General features: G+C 45.9%; 1 long non-coding RNA gene across 1 annotated transcript in view; it reads left to right on the top strand.

Annotated features, from left to right (window-relative positions):
• LOC101429701 (uncharacterized) overlaps positions 1–13,420 on the top strand; it is a 60,809-nt gene extending 47,389 nt beyond the window's left edge. Inside the window, exons 3-4 of the long non-coding RNA XR_009185162.1 lie at positions 8,687–8,823; positions 13,194–13,420. This is a non-coding gene — a long non-coding RNA (uncharacterized lncRNA). The remainder of the gene's footprint in view (positions 1–8,686; positions 8,824–13,193) is intronic.
• The last annotated feature ends 1,243 nt before the right edge of the window (positions 13,421–14,663 follow it).

Raw genomic sequence — 14,663 nt, 5'->3', positions numbered from 1 at the left:
TAACATGCCCACAGTTTGAACCCTTCACTTTATCCTATTTATTTCTTCTCTTTATTCCCTTCGGCTACATTGGGTCAGTTACCTAACCTCATAGCTGGGGTGAGGATGCCAGAGTAGATTAGGAGTAGGGAGAGATGGGCATTCTCTGGACCCTCAGACACTTCCATGTTCTTAACACAGTTTCTTCAGCTGTTCCCTTCATGTTCTATGGTTGTGTTCCTTTCCTAAAGTCACATCTCTTTTCCTTTTTCAGGAGCCGTGAATTGAAGATGAGCAGGGCGCTGCTCAACAGGGGCATAGGGTGCAATGTTTGCAACATCTGCTGCCCTTCAGTCTCTGACCTCCCTTCTTGTGTGTCTGTGACTCTCACTTTTGCCAAGTCTCCCATCTGATCACATCTTCCTCCAGTGTTTTTTTTCCCTGCTCTGTCTTTAGTTTTCTCCCTCCCTAGTCTGTTTAATTACAATTATGTCTCTGCATTTCTCTTTTTGTACATTTATTTACTTGTCTGTCTCTCCATGTCTTTCTAGTTGGTCAGAGTAATGATCTCAGTGTTTTTCTCCTAATGTACTCATCTAATTTATTTCTTAGACAAGTAAGCATGGTCGGGGCCTAAATTGGCCAAAGGGGCAATAAGGGAACAGAAGGAAGGGAACAGGATACCATTTACCACCCAAGAGGGCAGGACAACTGATTCAGCCAACACCACCCTGCCAAGAAAATCTGGATATCCCACTCCCACCCTCTTCCTTAGCTGCCCCAAGTTCCTTCCCCTTCACCCCTGCAATTACTAGTCATGAGGAAAATGACATCTGAAACTCCCTCATTCATCATTCTCACCATCTGACTCTTTATTTGTCAACTGGGAACAGCAAGGAGTCACCCACCATCTTTTTATTGAATCCCACTGCTGTTTATAAATTCTCACAGGAACCCTGGCTCCAGCTGTTCTTTCTACAGTCTATCCTCACCTTCTCAACATGTTTTTTTCAGTGGTGATGGGAGCTCTTTCTCAGTTGACTTTGAATTCCCAACGCTACCTGAAGCTTGGCACAAAATAAAACTCAATAAATGTTTGTTAAATAAAGTGATTATCATCAATGATTTTAAGGATTTCTCAAATGCTTTTATGCATCTACAAAGAAAGTGGAGAAGACAAACTAAAGCATGAAGGTAGGATGAGAGTGTCTTAATGTAAAGGAGAGAAGAAAAGAAAAGTAGTGAATAATAGGTTGTTTGCTTAGAGCATGAGTCCTCAAATTGTGACAGTTTCCATGAATTGTCCCAGGACTATTGATGACTTCTCAACAATGCTACATCTGCACTCTGAAGGGCTCCACAAAGGAACATGTCTTGTCTCCTATAATAAATGAATTAAGAGCAATCCCAGCTGAAGAAAACTCTGGATCCAGCTTCCAGTTTAGGCCACTTGAATATTGAACAAACTTTGATGGGACCATTTTTTGAGCAATGCAAGGACCTCTGTGGCATGCCCTTTCCGTGGCCAAATCTTGCCACAAGGGACTCTTGAGTTAGGCTACAGTTGCAAGGTCTCTGTCATTAGGTTAGCTTCAAACAATGTTTTAGTAAAATTTCTGAGAAAGCAGGCATCCTAATGTGATTTATGAAGTACTCAATAGATGTTTGTGGAAAGGGGAAGAATATTCTATCCCAGGCCCTATTGTGGATGATTGTAAAGAAAACACAACAGTCTTACAGAAGGTCCTCTTCTTTCATGGTCATTGTTTCAAGGCTGAAAGGGAGAGAAGAAACTGTTCCCAATACTTAGTGTCCTCATTTCAAGGACTTGATTGATGTTCAAAGGCATCTCCTAGCTTCAGATATAGGAGAAAGGCCTCCTACTTCCATCTAAGGTTGATCAGATGCAGTGAGCACAGGGGTCTGGCTGAAGCCAAAATAGAGGAGGGGCCCCTATCCAGGCCAAAGACCATAGATTACAAAGGTTGGCATACTATTACCTCACCTTAATCAAATGAAACAAATTCCCTAAGTTTGCAAGGATATATTGCTGACAGCCAGTGGGCACTTCCACTTGCCCTCACATAGGGCAAAGAGCAATGATGGGACTCTGGATCTTGGTTACTGGTGGAACACATCAAAAGTAAGATCAGCACTGAATTTGAGTAATTTATTTCGAAAGTTGAAGAGAAAAATGAATTGGGAAATTTTTGGTGGTCCCAAGCTATCTGACTCTCATTCAATCACATTGTTTTCCTTTGCTTGCATGTGTCCCAAGGATTGACCTAGGGGAAGGGTGGTGGGGAGGGAGGGGTTGAGATAACAATGGGGTATACTTCCAGCCTTTCAGGTATCTTGTGTTCCCACACAAAAAGCCAGAATCCTCTTTCCAAATCTTTCCCTCATCTACCCTTTCTTTATTTTCCTTCTTCTTTCCCCCTTTCTCAGTGTCTCCCTCTGCTTCACTGCTTTTGTGTTGAACCTGTAAATGCATAAGGAGGAGTCAGGGGATATTAGGGATAGCAAACCACCTTGAGACAGGAAATCGTAGGCTAAAGTTCAGCCTCTTCCCTTTTGCCTTCTCTGAGTCTTTCCAGGCCTCTGATAGAGAGGCCTGCCTCTGCCTCCTGGACTTTCTCTATCAGTTCCTTTCTTTCCTCACTGCTCTGTGCTCTCAGTTTTCTCTCAGCAGAGTCTTCCAATCCTTTTGCTATTTTTATTCTGTTATGCCCTTTGTTATTTTATCTCTATATCTTATTCTTTCTCTGCATCTCTGTGTATCTTTCTGTATACCTCTCTCTTTGTATGCCTACCAGATTCTCTTTCTCTGGTGGGGACATTCTAGCTTACCCTTTAGAATTCTTCCTTTCATATAAAGAACAGAACACAAAGATAGCTAAGGTGGGGTTGGAAATCAGGGATCAGCTTGGACACCACCTAACTATTCCCTGAGTGTGATCCATTGAACCTTCTTAGGTACTGGAGAGGTGGGGAAGGATTTCTTGCCTACTCAATCCCTTCTTTAGGGTAGATCATGATGGTATGCCATCTTTCTTGTCCTTCTGGATTGACCTTTTCCTTGACATGTCTTCATTCTTTTTTCTACTTAACATAATTTGGTGAGCTGACATCTTCATGACACTACATCTTGATACATTCTCCCCACTTGGGTCCCTCTGTTTTCAAACTGGGAAGTCTAATGACATCCCTCTCAGTTGTGGATCCCACTAATTGAATTATACCCAGAAAGGCTGACTCCTTTGAGTCTCCCTATCAGTCCAGGAAGAATCAACTTTGTCAGCAGGCTTCTTGCTGGGAGCTTATCATACCTGATCCCAGCCCTTCATGAACTAAAATCTTTAAAGATTTCTTCTATTTCCCGTCCAAAATATTGACTCCCTAAGTTGGCTTGTAACTCAAGCTCACCTTTAATATCTTGGAAGATACTGAAGATTATTTTATGAGATTAAGTACATTTGTAGGAAAAGACACAGTTTCTCATTTATTGTTGTATCACTAAGACTTATAAGAGTTTCTGGCTCATACTTGGGTTTTGATAGATGTGTTTTGAATGGCATTAAAATATTTATTTTCAATTTCCATAGTGTTTTATGTATACAAGAGATAAGGAAATATGTAGCAGCCCTGGGGGCACAAATGGTAAAGAAACAAGGATGTAAAAGGCTTGGATAAGGTTGGGGAGAAATCAAATTTGGAATCCTGAGTTCTAGAAGGGATTGGCTATTAGCATGCCAGTTAATGCCTCGTTTTTGTGTATTAGAGCATATGCAAAGGAGGAATCCTAATAGATTCCAGGCAACTTGAAGTAAGAATGGCAAGAGTTCCCAGAAGATCATGCCTTCCAAAGCAGATATAGCCAAAACTACAGATCAAGACAAACCACCATAGCCCTTGGATCAAAGCAAAATTGTATCCATTAATTTTATGGGTTTAATAAATGGTTATGGAAAAGAACAGAGTCCACAAATGCTCCCTTCAAAATAGACATTCTCTCTCATTTGCAGTCTGAAGTCACAGCAGTTGAGATACAAGACTCCCAGGGAACCACCAAGCAGCTAGATGGTGCCCCAAGTCTTCAGTGGGTGGGTATTCCTACTGAAAGAGCCAATTCAAAGGAGGCAGCTGGGAATCAAGTATGGATGATCCATGCCAGGGCCCAGGAAGTAGGGGGAGTAATTTCAGAGCAAAGGGAAGGATGAGATAAAGGGTGATTTTTGGTGAAGGTCATCAGAGCAATGCATTCAACAACCTTTGTCATTTGATAATCCACACCATTAAAAACAGGGTCATTATTCAAACTATGGTTGGAAAGCCATTCTTTGTCCATCCCTGGCACAGACAGCTCACCCTACTTCCTCATTGGATATATGTTCCTTCCAGGAGTGAAAGGGAACTCAAGACTGATACTAATTACTGTGGTTCTCTTGGGGGACATAGGGCCCCTGGTCCAATTTCATTTGATTTGGGAATGACTATTTTGAAGGGAGAGTTTGTGGATCTAGATCAATTGGATTGTCTTCAGTTCTCCATCTGGACACTGGCCTGGCTGTGAACCAAATCAGGATGAAGGCCTCAAGGGAACAGCCCACAGAGAAAGGGTGCCTGATGCTTCACAGTCTGGAAAGGGACAGTCCATAACGGACAAGCTCCTTATCCATCATTAATCAAGATCCTTGGTTCTTTATTCTTTAACTGGAAATAGCAAAGAGTTCCTGATCCAACCACTATACTTCATTCTTCCAAGCCTTGACCCTTTTGAAAACTGTTCATTGTCCCTGTGCTGCTCACAGGGAAGTCTACTTATCTCCATTGAGGGAATTGCCAGTCTTTTCCCATGGCTGACTCTGTGAATTGGGGTTTTCCTAGTCATTAACGCATGGGGGACACTATATTGCATATAACATGTGGTCCTATCATTATACACTTTACTATCTGTATTCCCCATCAGACTGTGAGTCCACTGAAGGTAGTTAGTTTTTGTAAAGCAAGGACTTGGATACTTTTCTAACTTGCAGCAAATTTATTGATGGGGGTATAAGATATTCTAGAAGAACATATCTCTTGAGGTTACCTGTGTACAAAGACAGGATGAAGTAAAGCCCCTTCAGAATCAGGTGAAAAGCAATATAGGCCAAAGACCCTAAATCCAAGGATCTTGCTTATCAAATTAAATTATGATTTGGACTTTTCTAAGTGATCCACTGATTCTCTGAATCTTTATCTGTAGGCTCAGCATTCTAGGCTGCATGCCATCTTGGAGATACCTGGGACCCACATCTTGGCTTCTCAAGGTTGCTTGGGTTTCAGGAGGGCGTAAAGTGAGAGTCTGGGCTTTCATGGAAGCCAGGAAAACACCTTTCAAGCAACCACTCATTTCCTAAAATGGATCCAGTCCTGGACCCTGTATATCTTCCAATATGTGCTTAAAAAATTGCTATTAAGATAAAAATTTCTCTGGGAAGAAACCCATCCAAGTGCCATCATCCTTCTGCTTCCGAGAATAAGGGCATTTACCACTTTTTATGTAGGAACTGGTGGATGGGAAAAGGGAGAGCAAACATTCTTTCCCAGGGCTCCTGGGAAAAGGAAGACAGTCAGGAAGACAGGGGACCCAAAGGAAAGGAGGAGAGAGATTTCCCAAATGGCTGAGGCCTTTCCTAAATGGCCTGGGACAGGGATCTCAGCAGAGGCTGGAGGTGGCAGCCCTAGCCTGGGGATGAGCTTTACCCGATGGTAGTCCAGAGGTGCAAAGCATGCCTGGGGGATTCTGGGGGTCTCCATAGGGGATGTTCCTGGGAGTAGCAGCAGAGGCTTGGCCTTCTAGAGTCAAGGGCATCTCTCATGTAGCTGCATGGAGCTTCCATCTCTACTTCCTCCAGGAAAGGATCCCTGGAGATTGGTCCAAGAGGCCCAGCTTACTCAGAGCCTTTGAGCCTCAGAACAATTAGCAGTGAAGGGATGAGGACCCTGTATAGAAGACAAGTATTATACAATGTCTGAATCCTCAGAATCTTGCTTGTCCTGTCCCAGGAAAATCGTCTCCAGCCCTTTTCTGCCCACTGAAAACTCATTTTCTCTCTCTCTGAACTATGAAATTCAGAAGAATTTTATTAATCTCCTGGGGCAGAGTGTGGCCAGCTGCTTCCTATTTTGAACCCTATCCTTTTCCTCTCTTCTCCCCCCATGACTGGTTTTCTCCGGTACTCTTGATGCCTTGTTCCCACCTAGACTCTTATCTCTGCCATTCTCTCCCACAACTCTTCCTCTTTCTTTTCTCTCCATGTGGCTTTCTCTCCTTCTCTGTCTCTGTCTGCAGTTGTAACCACAGAACTTCTGTTTGTTTCTCCAGTGTTATGATTTCCACAGCCATTTGAGTCAGACTGAGACACCTTCCTTTGTACTTTCCCATAGCGAAGAAGTGACTGTAGAATGCTAAGGCAGCTGCAACAGGGATGGCTCAGGCTTGGTCATCCTACTAGAGGATGGATCAACAACTTCCTTCTTCCCATGTCCTGTTTCTGTTTGTGAGGAGGCTCCATCATGGAGATGCTCCAGTGTCACCCCATCTCTTGCTGGTCTCCTCCATGAGTTACTGCAAACTGCCCCCACTGACCATCATCTGAGCTGCCATCATTCTCTTGTGACCAGCTCCTAGACATCTGCCCTTCAACTGGGGACACCAAGGAGGCAGCTTCCAGACACAATCCCAGCTCCTGTGGGCACCTATATCCCCAAAGCCTGACTCTCTGTGGCTTCCCTGCTTCCTCGCCTCACTCTGTGAAGGCTCAGGAAACATTTCATCTTGACCCTGATAAGTCCATATGACACCTCGGAACACTCCACACCTGGAGTCTCCAGCATTTTTTCCTCATGTCCATTGTGGGACATGGAGCCCCAGAGAATTTTTTCTGGTCCTTAAAATACCAGTCTATCTTGAAGGCAGATATCAGGAATTTGGACACCCAAAGCGGCATCTCATTCTAAACTATAAGATCTTGGTGAGAAAAGGTCTAGCTCACTGCTTACCACCCCCAAAATATTTTCTAATTGAAGTGGTTATTTAGTGACAAGTTAGCTATCTTTACCATATAAAGGAAGAGCTTTTATTTCTCTGTATGGTGTGATATAGGAGAAAACTGATGGAGTTTTGATAGCTGAGGCTTGACAAAGGCCCTAGTGTGTATCTATGTCCATCACTGTCTTCCCCTGATATTTGGATTATGTTGTTCCTCAGTATGTGGTGAGCTGCTTGAGGGAATGGACTATGTCTCATTCATTGTTGCCTCCCTCCTACCAAGTTAAAATTAAGTAAATTTAAGTAAAAATATATCAATGTATGAAAAACTACCTGGGGGTAGGGGTGGGGGGAAGGTTTAATGAGAAAAGAAAAAAAAGCTGGTGAGCAAAGCTTGTCTTGGTGTCACATGTTGTCAGTTGTATCATATGGGCAAGTTCTGGGAGACTTCTTGGGTTCCAACCAAAGGAGACTATATGGTTCCTATTCCAACAAAATAGAAAAAGTAGCATGTCTTCTAATGCTGGAATAGTCAAAACAGCTAATCCAGAGAAAACCACCATGGGAACCTGGTTGAAGAGAAATCCTAAACTTAACCCTTAGTCCAGGCTGCTGCTCGCTTCTTGAACTGAATTGTGGTTTGACCATTTTCCAAGCACTTAAATCTTGTCCAGAGACCACTTTCTCCCAATATCAATTGAACAAGGGAACTTGAACTGAGTCCTCCCAACTACCATCTCTAGTTAGGGTCCAGTAGCTTAGCAGAACTCTGTGAAAGGAATTGGGGCAACTCACTACCCTGTAGGGGGCCCTGGAACAACTAGCTCTCCTCCCTGTGGGGCTTGGGAAGGGACCTGAGAAGGCAGCAGAAAAGGCTGTGCAGCAGCAATGACTCTTGACAGAGCCTTGAGGGCAGCCTGAAAGGGGATCCTGGGAACACGCCTCGGTGCATACACTGCAGCTGCTTATTCCATGTAGTTTCTGGCCACAGAACTCCCCAGCTTCTCTCCAGTGGAAGGCTACTCTTTTCCTAGACTGTTTGCCCTGGGCTAAACCAGGGTCCATTTAAACCTCCTCAGAACCTAGATTCTTTGGTCTGTTTGGGCTCAAGGGGAAGGAAAAGTGGGAAACTTCCTGGTCTGGGTTTACATAGGATTCAGGATTCTGCTTCTGTGATAATCACCTTATCACCCTACCCCTCAGCTCCAAATAGTCTTCTCTCTTCCTGATGTAGACTGTCCAGCCATGCCCTTCTCAGTGGGCAACAGGAAATTGTTAAGAGGCAGACCTCCCTGGGTAATACAAGGTAGTGGGTTGCTAGTGCTCTTCTCCTGTGAGTTGGCAGCATCCCCTTCAAGTTGAGAGACCAGGGGTCTTGTTTGAGAGAGGAAAGGGAGACTCAATTACTTGTACTGAGTGCATATGGCTGGGGCTGGTAGGGAGGAAGAGAGAACCTGAAAAAATATTCCCTGACTTCCCAAAGTGGGCCTGGAGCTGGCTTAAAACAAGCATCCCAGCAGGCCCTGAGGTGCCACCCCCAGTCTGGGGATGAGCTCTTCCCCCATTGGAGACCTGCAATGTTGCCCCATGTTGCTCCAGCCTCAGAAAAAAAGAGGAGCAGGGAGTGCTGATGGTTAAGTGGGCATCAGTGGGAACTCTGTGTTGTTTCAGATTTCTCAGTGCTTCCTGGAAACAACTCAAGACATGCAATGAATGGACCCTGAGTGAGACTCTCCCTCCCCCTCACCTGGGCTTTGACTGGGGCATGTGGGGCCTAAGAGCCCCTTCTGCCTAAAGGAAGAAAGGAGGTAAGAACTCCAGAGCAACAGAGCCAATCTCAGCTGCCCCTTCTTGCCTTTGCCTCCTCTTTTTCTCTTCTTCTGTACTGTACTTCAGGAGAGGCTAGTCCTGGAATTAGGAGCAGAAGGGGAAGGGCACTCCCCACCTCTGCATACACAACATTTCCTTCTCCCAGTTGAGAGACTCTTCTTGCCACATTCATGCTCTGGTGGGTTAAGCTGCCAAGGTCTCCCTGCAGTCTCTCTGCCACCACCCCTGAGGCTCTGCTCCCCACAGCTACTGCTCCCACTGGGCAAGATCCCTTTGTATGGATAGTTCTGCACTTCTCTCCTTGTCCTAATTTCACTCTGACTTGGGTCCCCCTGAGGGACACTTATCTTCCACTGCCATCTTCTCTTCTTTTGTACATGAAATTCCTCATCATTCTCTTTTCTCTTGTCTCTCTCTAGCTGTGTTTTCTCCCTCAGTTTCTTTCTATTTCTTACTTCCTGCTCATTGGTGTTTCTCCAGAGTCTTGACCTCCATAGACACTTGATACTTAGCAAAGGCTCCTCCCTTTGGAATCTTTCCATAGGAGTTGATAAGACTCAGACCAGGGCTTCAGGGGGGATCAGGCCTCACCTCACTCCTGGCCATCCTCCTAGCCAAGGGAGCAACACCTTCCTTTTTCCCATGCCCTGTTTCTGATTGTGTGGAGGCACTATCTTGATGTTCCAATGTCATCCACCTTCTGTTGGCCAGCTCCATGAAGTGCCCCCAAACCCCCCCCCCTTCCCCATAGGCCATCATCTGGGCTGCACCATTTTCTTTGGACCAGCTCCTAGACCTCTTCTCTTCAACTGCCAAAGAGGCAGCTTCCAGACATAATCCCTGCCCTTGCAAGTATCCACATCCCCAAAGTTTGGCTTTTTGTGGCTACCTTGCTCCCCTCTCTCCACTTTTTGAAGGTTTTAGGAAGCATCTTGCCCTTTTCCCTGAGAAATCCATATGGCATCCTCAGAACCCCTATGGAGCTGAGATTGCCAGCACTTTGGGCATTTTCAACGGTACCTTAGAGGCTACTCCTAATGAATAAGTCATTTCCTTTTCCCAAAATCAGGACCTTGATACTAGAGGCAAGAGTATTTTTATTTTAGACCATGAACTCCTGAGTGGGCAAAGAGAATTTTCTCTCTAGTTTCCAACTGCCCGCCTTCCTGGTCACAGGAAACATACAATATTTCCTGACTGATAGGATTTTCCTCCTAAAGCATTTCCATAAATGTTAATTTTTCTCTAAGTAGTTTTCTTTATCTGTGAGGCCAGGGACTTAAGAGTAGGCATATCTGAGCTCTCAGCTCAGGCCTGGTAGATATTTCTGATGTTTTCATCCTCAATTTGCCAATCTGCCCTTTCTTGCTATAGAGGGAGGTACTCAAAAGCAGGAACTTTGTCTCATTCATCATTGTATCCCCACTGCCCAGCAAAGCTCAACAAATATTTGATAAAGCAATGTACTTATAACAGTGAATTCCTGAACAAATATCAGTGGAGAATGGCTACAGGGAAGTCTAAACGGAAGTAAGAAACACCCTGGCCAGAACTTCATGGTTAACACTTGGGACTCCTGGGACTTTGTTCTGAAGGGAACCTCCCACTAAGTCTTCGGCCCAAGTCTGCTGGGCCTCTATCTAAGGGAGCACCCTACAGCCGAAGGACCAATGTTATACCCTCTAGAGCCCATGCCTGAGGAGAAATCCCAAACCCACTCTTTTAGCTTGGCTCATGATCACTGAGCCACCTTGTAAGTCATTTAACATATTCTTGAGATCATCCACCTTCCCCAGGAGTCTGATTCCAGTTTCTGTTCTTGCTGGTTGCCTTGTTTCCATACCAGGGCACTAGGCCCCTGAGGATGCAGAGTTGTTGGAAGAAGCTCTACTTCCTGCATTCCCTACCCAGGAATGAGGTAGAAGGCAAAGTGGCAGTTGATCCTATCTGGGGTTTACCGAGCAGCCTGGCAGGGGTTCTCATGGGGGAAGGGGTGCACCTGGCTAGGCTCACAGCTCCTCAGGCAGCCTCCCTGAAGGTGGTCCAACCTCCCTCCCCTTCAGCCAGGGAGCCATTTCTGAGCCTCCCTCAGTTGTAGGCTCTTCCTGGGCTTCCCTGGATGAACTGCCTCTGGCTGAGGATTCAGGGACCCAGGAAGGCCCCCAAGCATGTCCCTGCATGTCCTCCCCTCCTTCTTCAGGGCTTCTTCAGGACGCTTAACTCTTCACCATTAGAATGACCCTTCCTGGTCACTGAACTGATTACAGTTAAGCTATTTCTTCGTAGAAAGGATGCTGGATTCCCATCCTTCCACCCCAGCCTGCCTAGTTCCCTTCTCTTGTTTTGGGGGATGGACTTCTGGGATGGTTGGGGGAGGGGACACAGAAGAGACAAGGAGCTGCCCTTGGCCGGCTCCTTTTTCTTGCTGCCTGCCTCCCTGTCAGTGATGACCTGGAACAAGAGGACATTTTGTGGGGCCCAGTCCTGCCTGCCAGGTGAATGGGCTGCTTCTGCACTTTAGCCATAGCCAACTCTTCCCCTTGACTCCATCTCCACCAGGTTTTGGCCCTTCTGTCCTCCCTTCCCTCCCCCTCACCTGCCCGTTTTCCTATGCTTCAGATAATTACCCCTTCTTCTCAGTTCCACTGCCTGCATCTTGCCAAGGAGAAGTTCTTTCTTCCATCTTTCTACTTTTATCTCTGTAAATCTCCAACTTTCTTCACTCCTGCCCCAAGTACATTGTCCTTGTGATTTCTCCTTTCCTCCTTTGTATTTGTCTCTTAAAGGCCCTTCTTGTTTCCCTAAGAACTAGGGCCCCAAACATCCTTGCTGCCCCGAATCTCTCTCCAGTGCCCCCCTTCTCCCCTTTGGTTCCCTTCAGTTGCCCAAATTTCTGAGCCAGAGCTCAGTTGTAGGGCACCTTGTCCCGGGGCCCACCTCTGTGTCATCATCATGCACCTACCTCCTCGTAAATCTTCTAAGAGACACCAGCCACCCTGTTTAATGTGTTTATATAAATATAATTGTGTATATATGCATACACTATCTTTTTTCAGATCCTATTAATTGTGGAAACATGTTTGGGCAGGCTGCAAGTTTCCCAGTGGCCTCTCTGAACCCTTATTTTCCCCTAGGAAACTTGGGACCCTTGAGGTTCTTCCCTCTATGTCCTGGAACTGCTGCCTCCTCTAGGAGTACAGGACAGTGAGTCAGAAGGTAAGGGAGGGGGTGGTGCCTTCCAGGCTAGAGCCCCTCCCCCCACCCAGTGGCAGTTACTCCTGCTGGAGTCTCCAGGGCAGCCTGGCAGTTGGCCTGTAGAGCATTTACTTCTTCCATGTAGTTCTCAGGTGTAGTATTCTCAGCCAGCAGGGACTTCTGAATGGCCCAGCTCAGGCCTCCTGCTCAGACTGGGCAGGGCTGCTCTCATGGAGCCTGGAAGCCAGTTTGGGCCTTCCTGGGATCCTCCTTGTGGCCTTGGGAGGGCATCAGGGAAGGAGGGAGAAGGATCTGCATGAATTTCTGGGTCCTGGGAAAGCCTCTGCCTTTGCTAAGAATGCCCTGCTTCCTTCCAGAGGCTGTCCTGTTCCAGAGCCTGGTGCTCCACCCTTAAATATTCATTCCGTGAATAAAGACTGGCTCCTATGAAGCTATCATATCTTTGTGGGAAGGAGTATGCATTAAGGAACCTGCCTTCTTTTGTTCCTTAATGTGAGTTATTAGAGCCCCTTCAGAGCAGCAGCTGGGGGCCAAATTGGAGAGTGGGGAGGTAAGGGCAAACAGACAGGCTCAGTGTACCTTGGTCAGCTGTCAGAGGTGGAGAAAGGGTCTGAAAATATGTGCCAGATTTCCCAAGAGGCCTTGGAGGGGTGTCGCTTTCCTCTGCTGGGAATGAGCTTTTCCCGAAGGTCAGGAAGTCTGCGTCCATGAGCCTGGGCTGCCAGGCTCCAGGCAGCTTCCTAATAATGAAGGGACTCCCTCTTGCCACTAGGGGTCCTCTTTTCTCCCCTGTAAATTCTCCCCACCATGGTTCCCAGAAGCCATTACAGTCCCTGCAGCTGGAAAGGAAGGTAGGTGGCAACACTGAGTCAAACCCTCCCACTCTATCCCTTTTCTAAAACATGGATGGCTGCTGCTTAGGGTGATGGGAGGGGTGGAGGGCATAGCTACTTAGGAACTGTAAATTGGAGAAGAATGTTGGGGTGACCTCCTTACTCCTGGCCTTCCTTCCCCCTCTCCAGGCTCTGCCCTCTGGACACTCTCCCTGGCCCTAGAGCCCTAGGCACTTTCCCTGGCTTCTGTTCCTAGTTTTGCCTCTGACCAACAACTTCTCTTCTGTTGTCTCTTTCAGTTGAAATCATCCTCCCAGAACCTGCCAGTCGACAGAGGTAACCAGTGTGCCTAGATAATGGGGCACACAGACCCTAGCGCTGCTAGGTGAGGTCTTGGTCTACCTTCCATGGACCCCAATGTGCTAAACAAAGTCATCTTTTCTAAATGGTCCATGAAATGAAAAAGTCTAGGAACTACTGTTTTCCTATTCAAGTTGCGCTTTTAAAATAAAAATTTCTTCCCACATCTGGATGTCTGTGTACTGTTTTGCCTCTTATCATTCCCTTTTTCTTTAGTTTGCAGAAAGGATTGGGCCGTGAGTCATCAAGGAAGGAGCAAGAGCCACTTATGGTGTCTCCCCCACCCAAATGACAAAGAGGAGACACCTGGCTTCACTCACACTGCTATCCTTGAGTGTCAGGAACCTGGTCCTGACAGTACCCCTACCCCAAAGCTCCTCCACTGGTCATCATGAAGAGAGCTAATAGCTTAGAGCACTAGTCCCTTTTTCTTTCCCCTCTTGATCTGGCTGTCAACTGAAAGTGACAAGGAGATGGCTCCACATCAGTCCCACCACTTGGTCCCCTAAAGGTTTCAGTCCTACCAACATCACCATCTGCCCCTCCTCCCACCCCCCACCCCCCATTATGAGCTGAACCTAAGAGAAACCCCTCCTCTTGACCTGTCTCTTGAGATGTAATGTTTGTCCTGGAATGATCAATCCAGTATATTTACTCAGGGTCTAATCCAGTGTTCACTTGCTTCTAAATCCCAGGCGAAGTTTACCCTTCACCCTCTTGATACCTGTATCTCTTAGACTATGAGCTCTTAGAAGGCATGACCCTATTTCCCATGCATTTCTAGATCCCTGATGCTTAGCACAGAACTCTGCACACATGCTCAGCCCATGCTTTATAAAAATTATTTCAAAATGCCATATACAAACATTGAATTTCTTTTCTGAAATTAGAGATGAGAGTGCAGAAAGCTTGGGAAAATCCTGGTGTATTCAGAAAGGAAGATGGAGGGGTAGAGATGAGAGCAAGTCAGGTATATATGTGTTCAGGTCAGGATTTAAGGACCAAGTATGCATAATAGGGAAGAATTTTTGCCACTTGATGCACACAGGACTGAATTGAAGGCACTTCATGAATTTCAGATTCAGGAACTATGAATGATCCTAAAGCAACTTATTGTGAGTTGCTTTAATTGGTAGAACACTGGATAAAGAGAAATCCCATTAGCTTCTCATCAAGCAGAATTTTACTCTCTTCCTCAAGTGAGGCTGAAGGAGTACTTGTTGAAACTGAACTGGGATTTAAAATATTTATCACATTTTCTCTAGTCACCCTTCTGCTATGCCATTCCATTTTCTTAAGAGATATGTCCAATCTAGGTTTCTTGTGCTGGTTTCAAAAGCTAGAATCTGAACATTGTTTCTGGGTCCTCAACTATACAAGTTCCCTGGTGATATTACAGTTTGAGGGAA

The sequence above is a fragment of the Dasypus novemcinctus genome, chromosome 3, assembly GCF_030445035.2.
Source record: "Dasypus novemcinctus isolate mDasNov1 chromosome 3, mDasNov1.1.hap2, whole genome shotgun sequence".
Lineage (NCBI taxonomy): Eukaryota > Metazoa > Chordata > Mammalia > Cingulata > Dasypodidae > Dasypus > Dasypus novemcinctus.
Note: the sequence above shows the minus strand (reverse complement) of the source record. Positions and strands in the feature narration are given on the sequence as shown.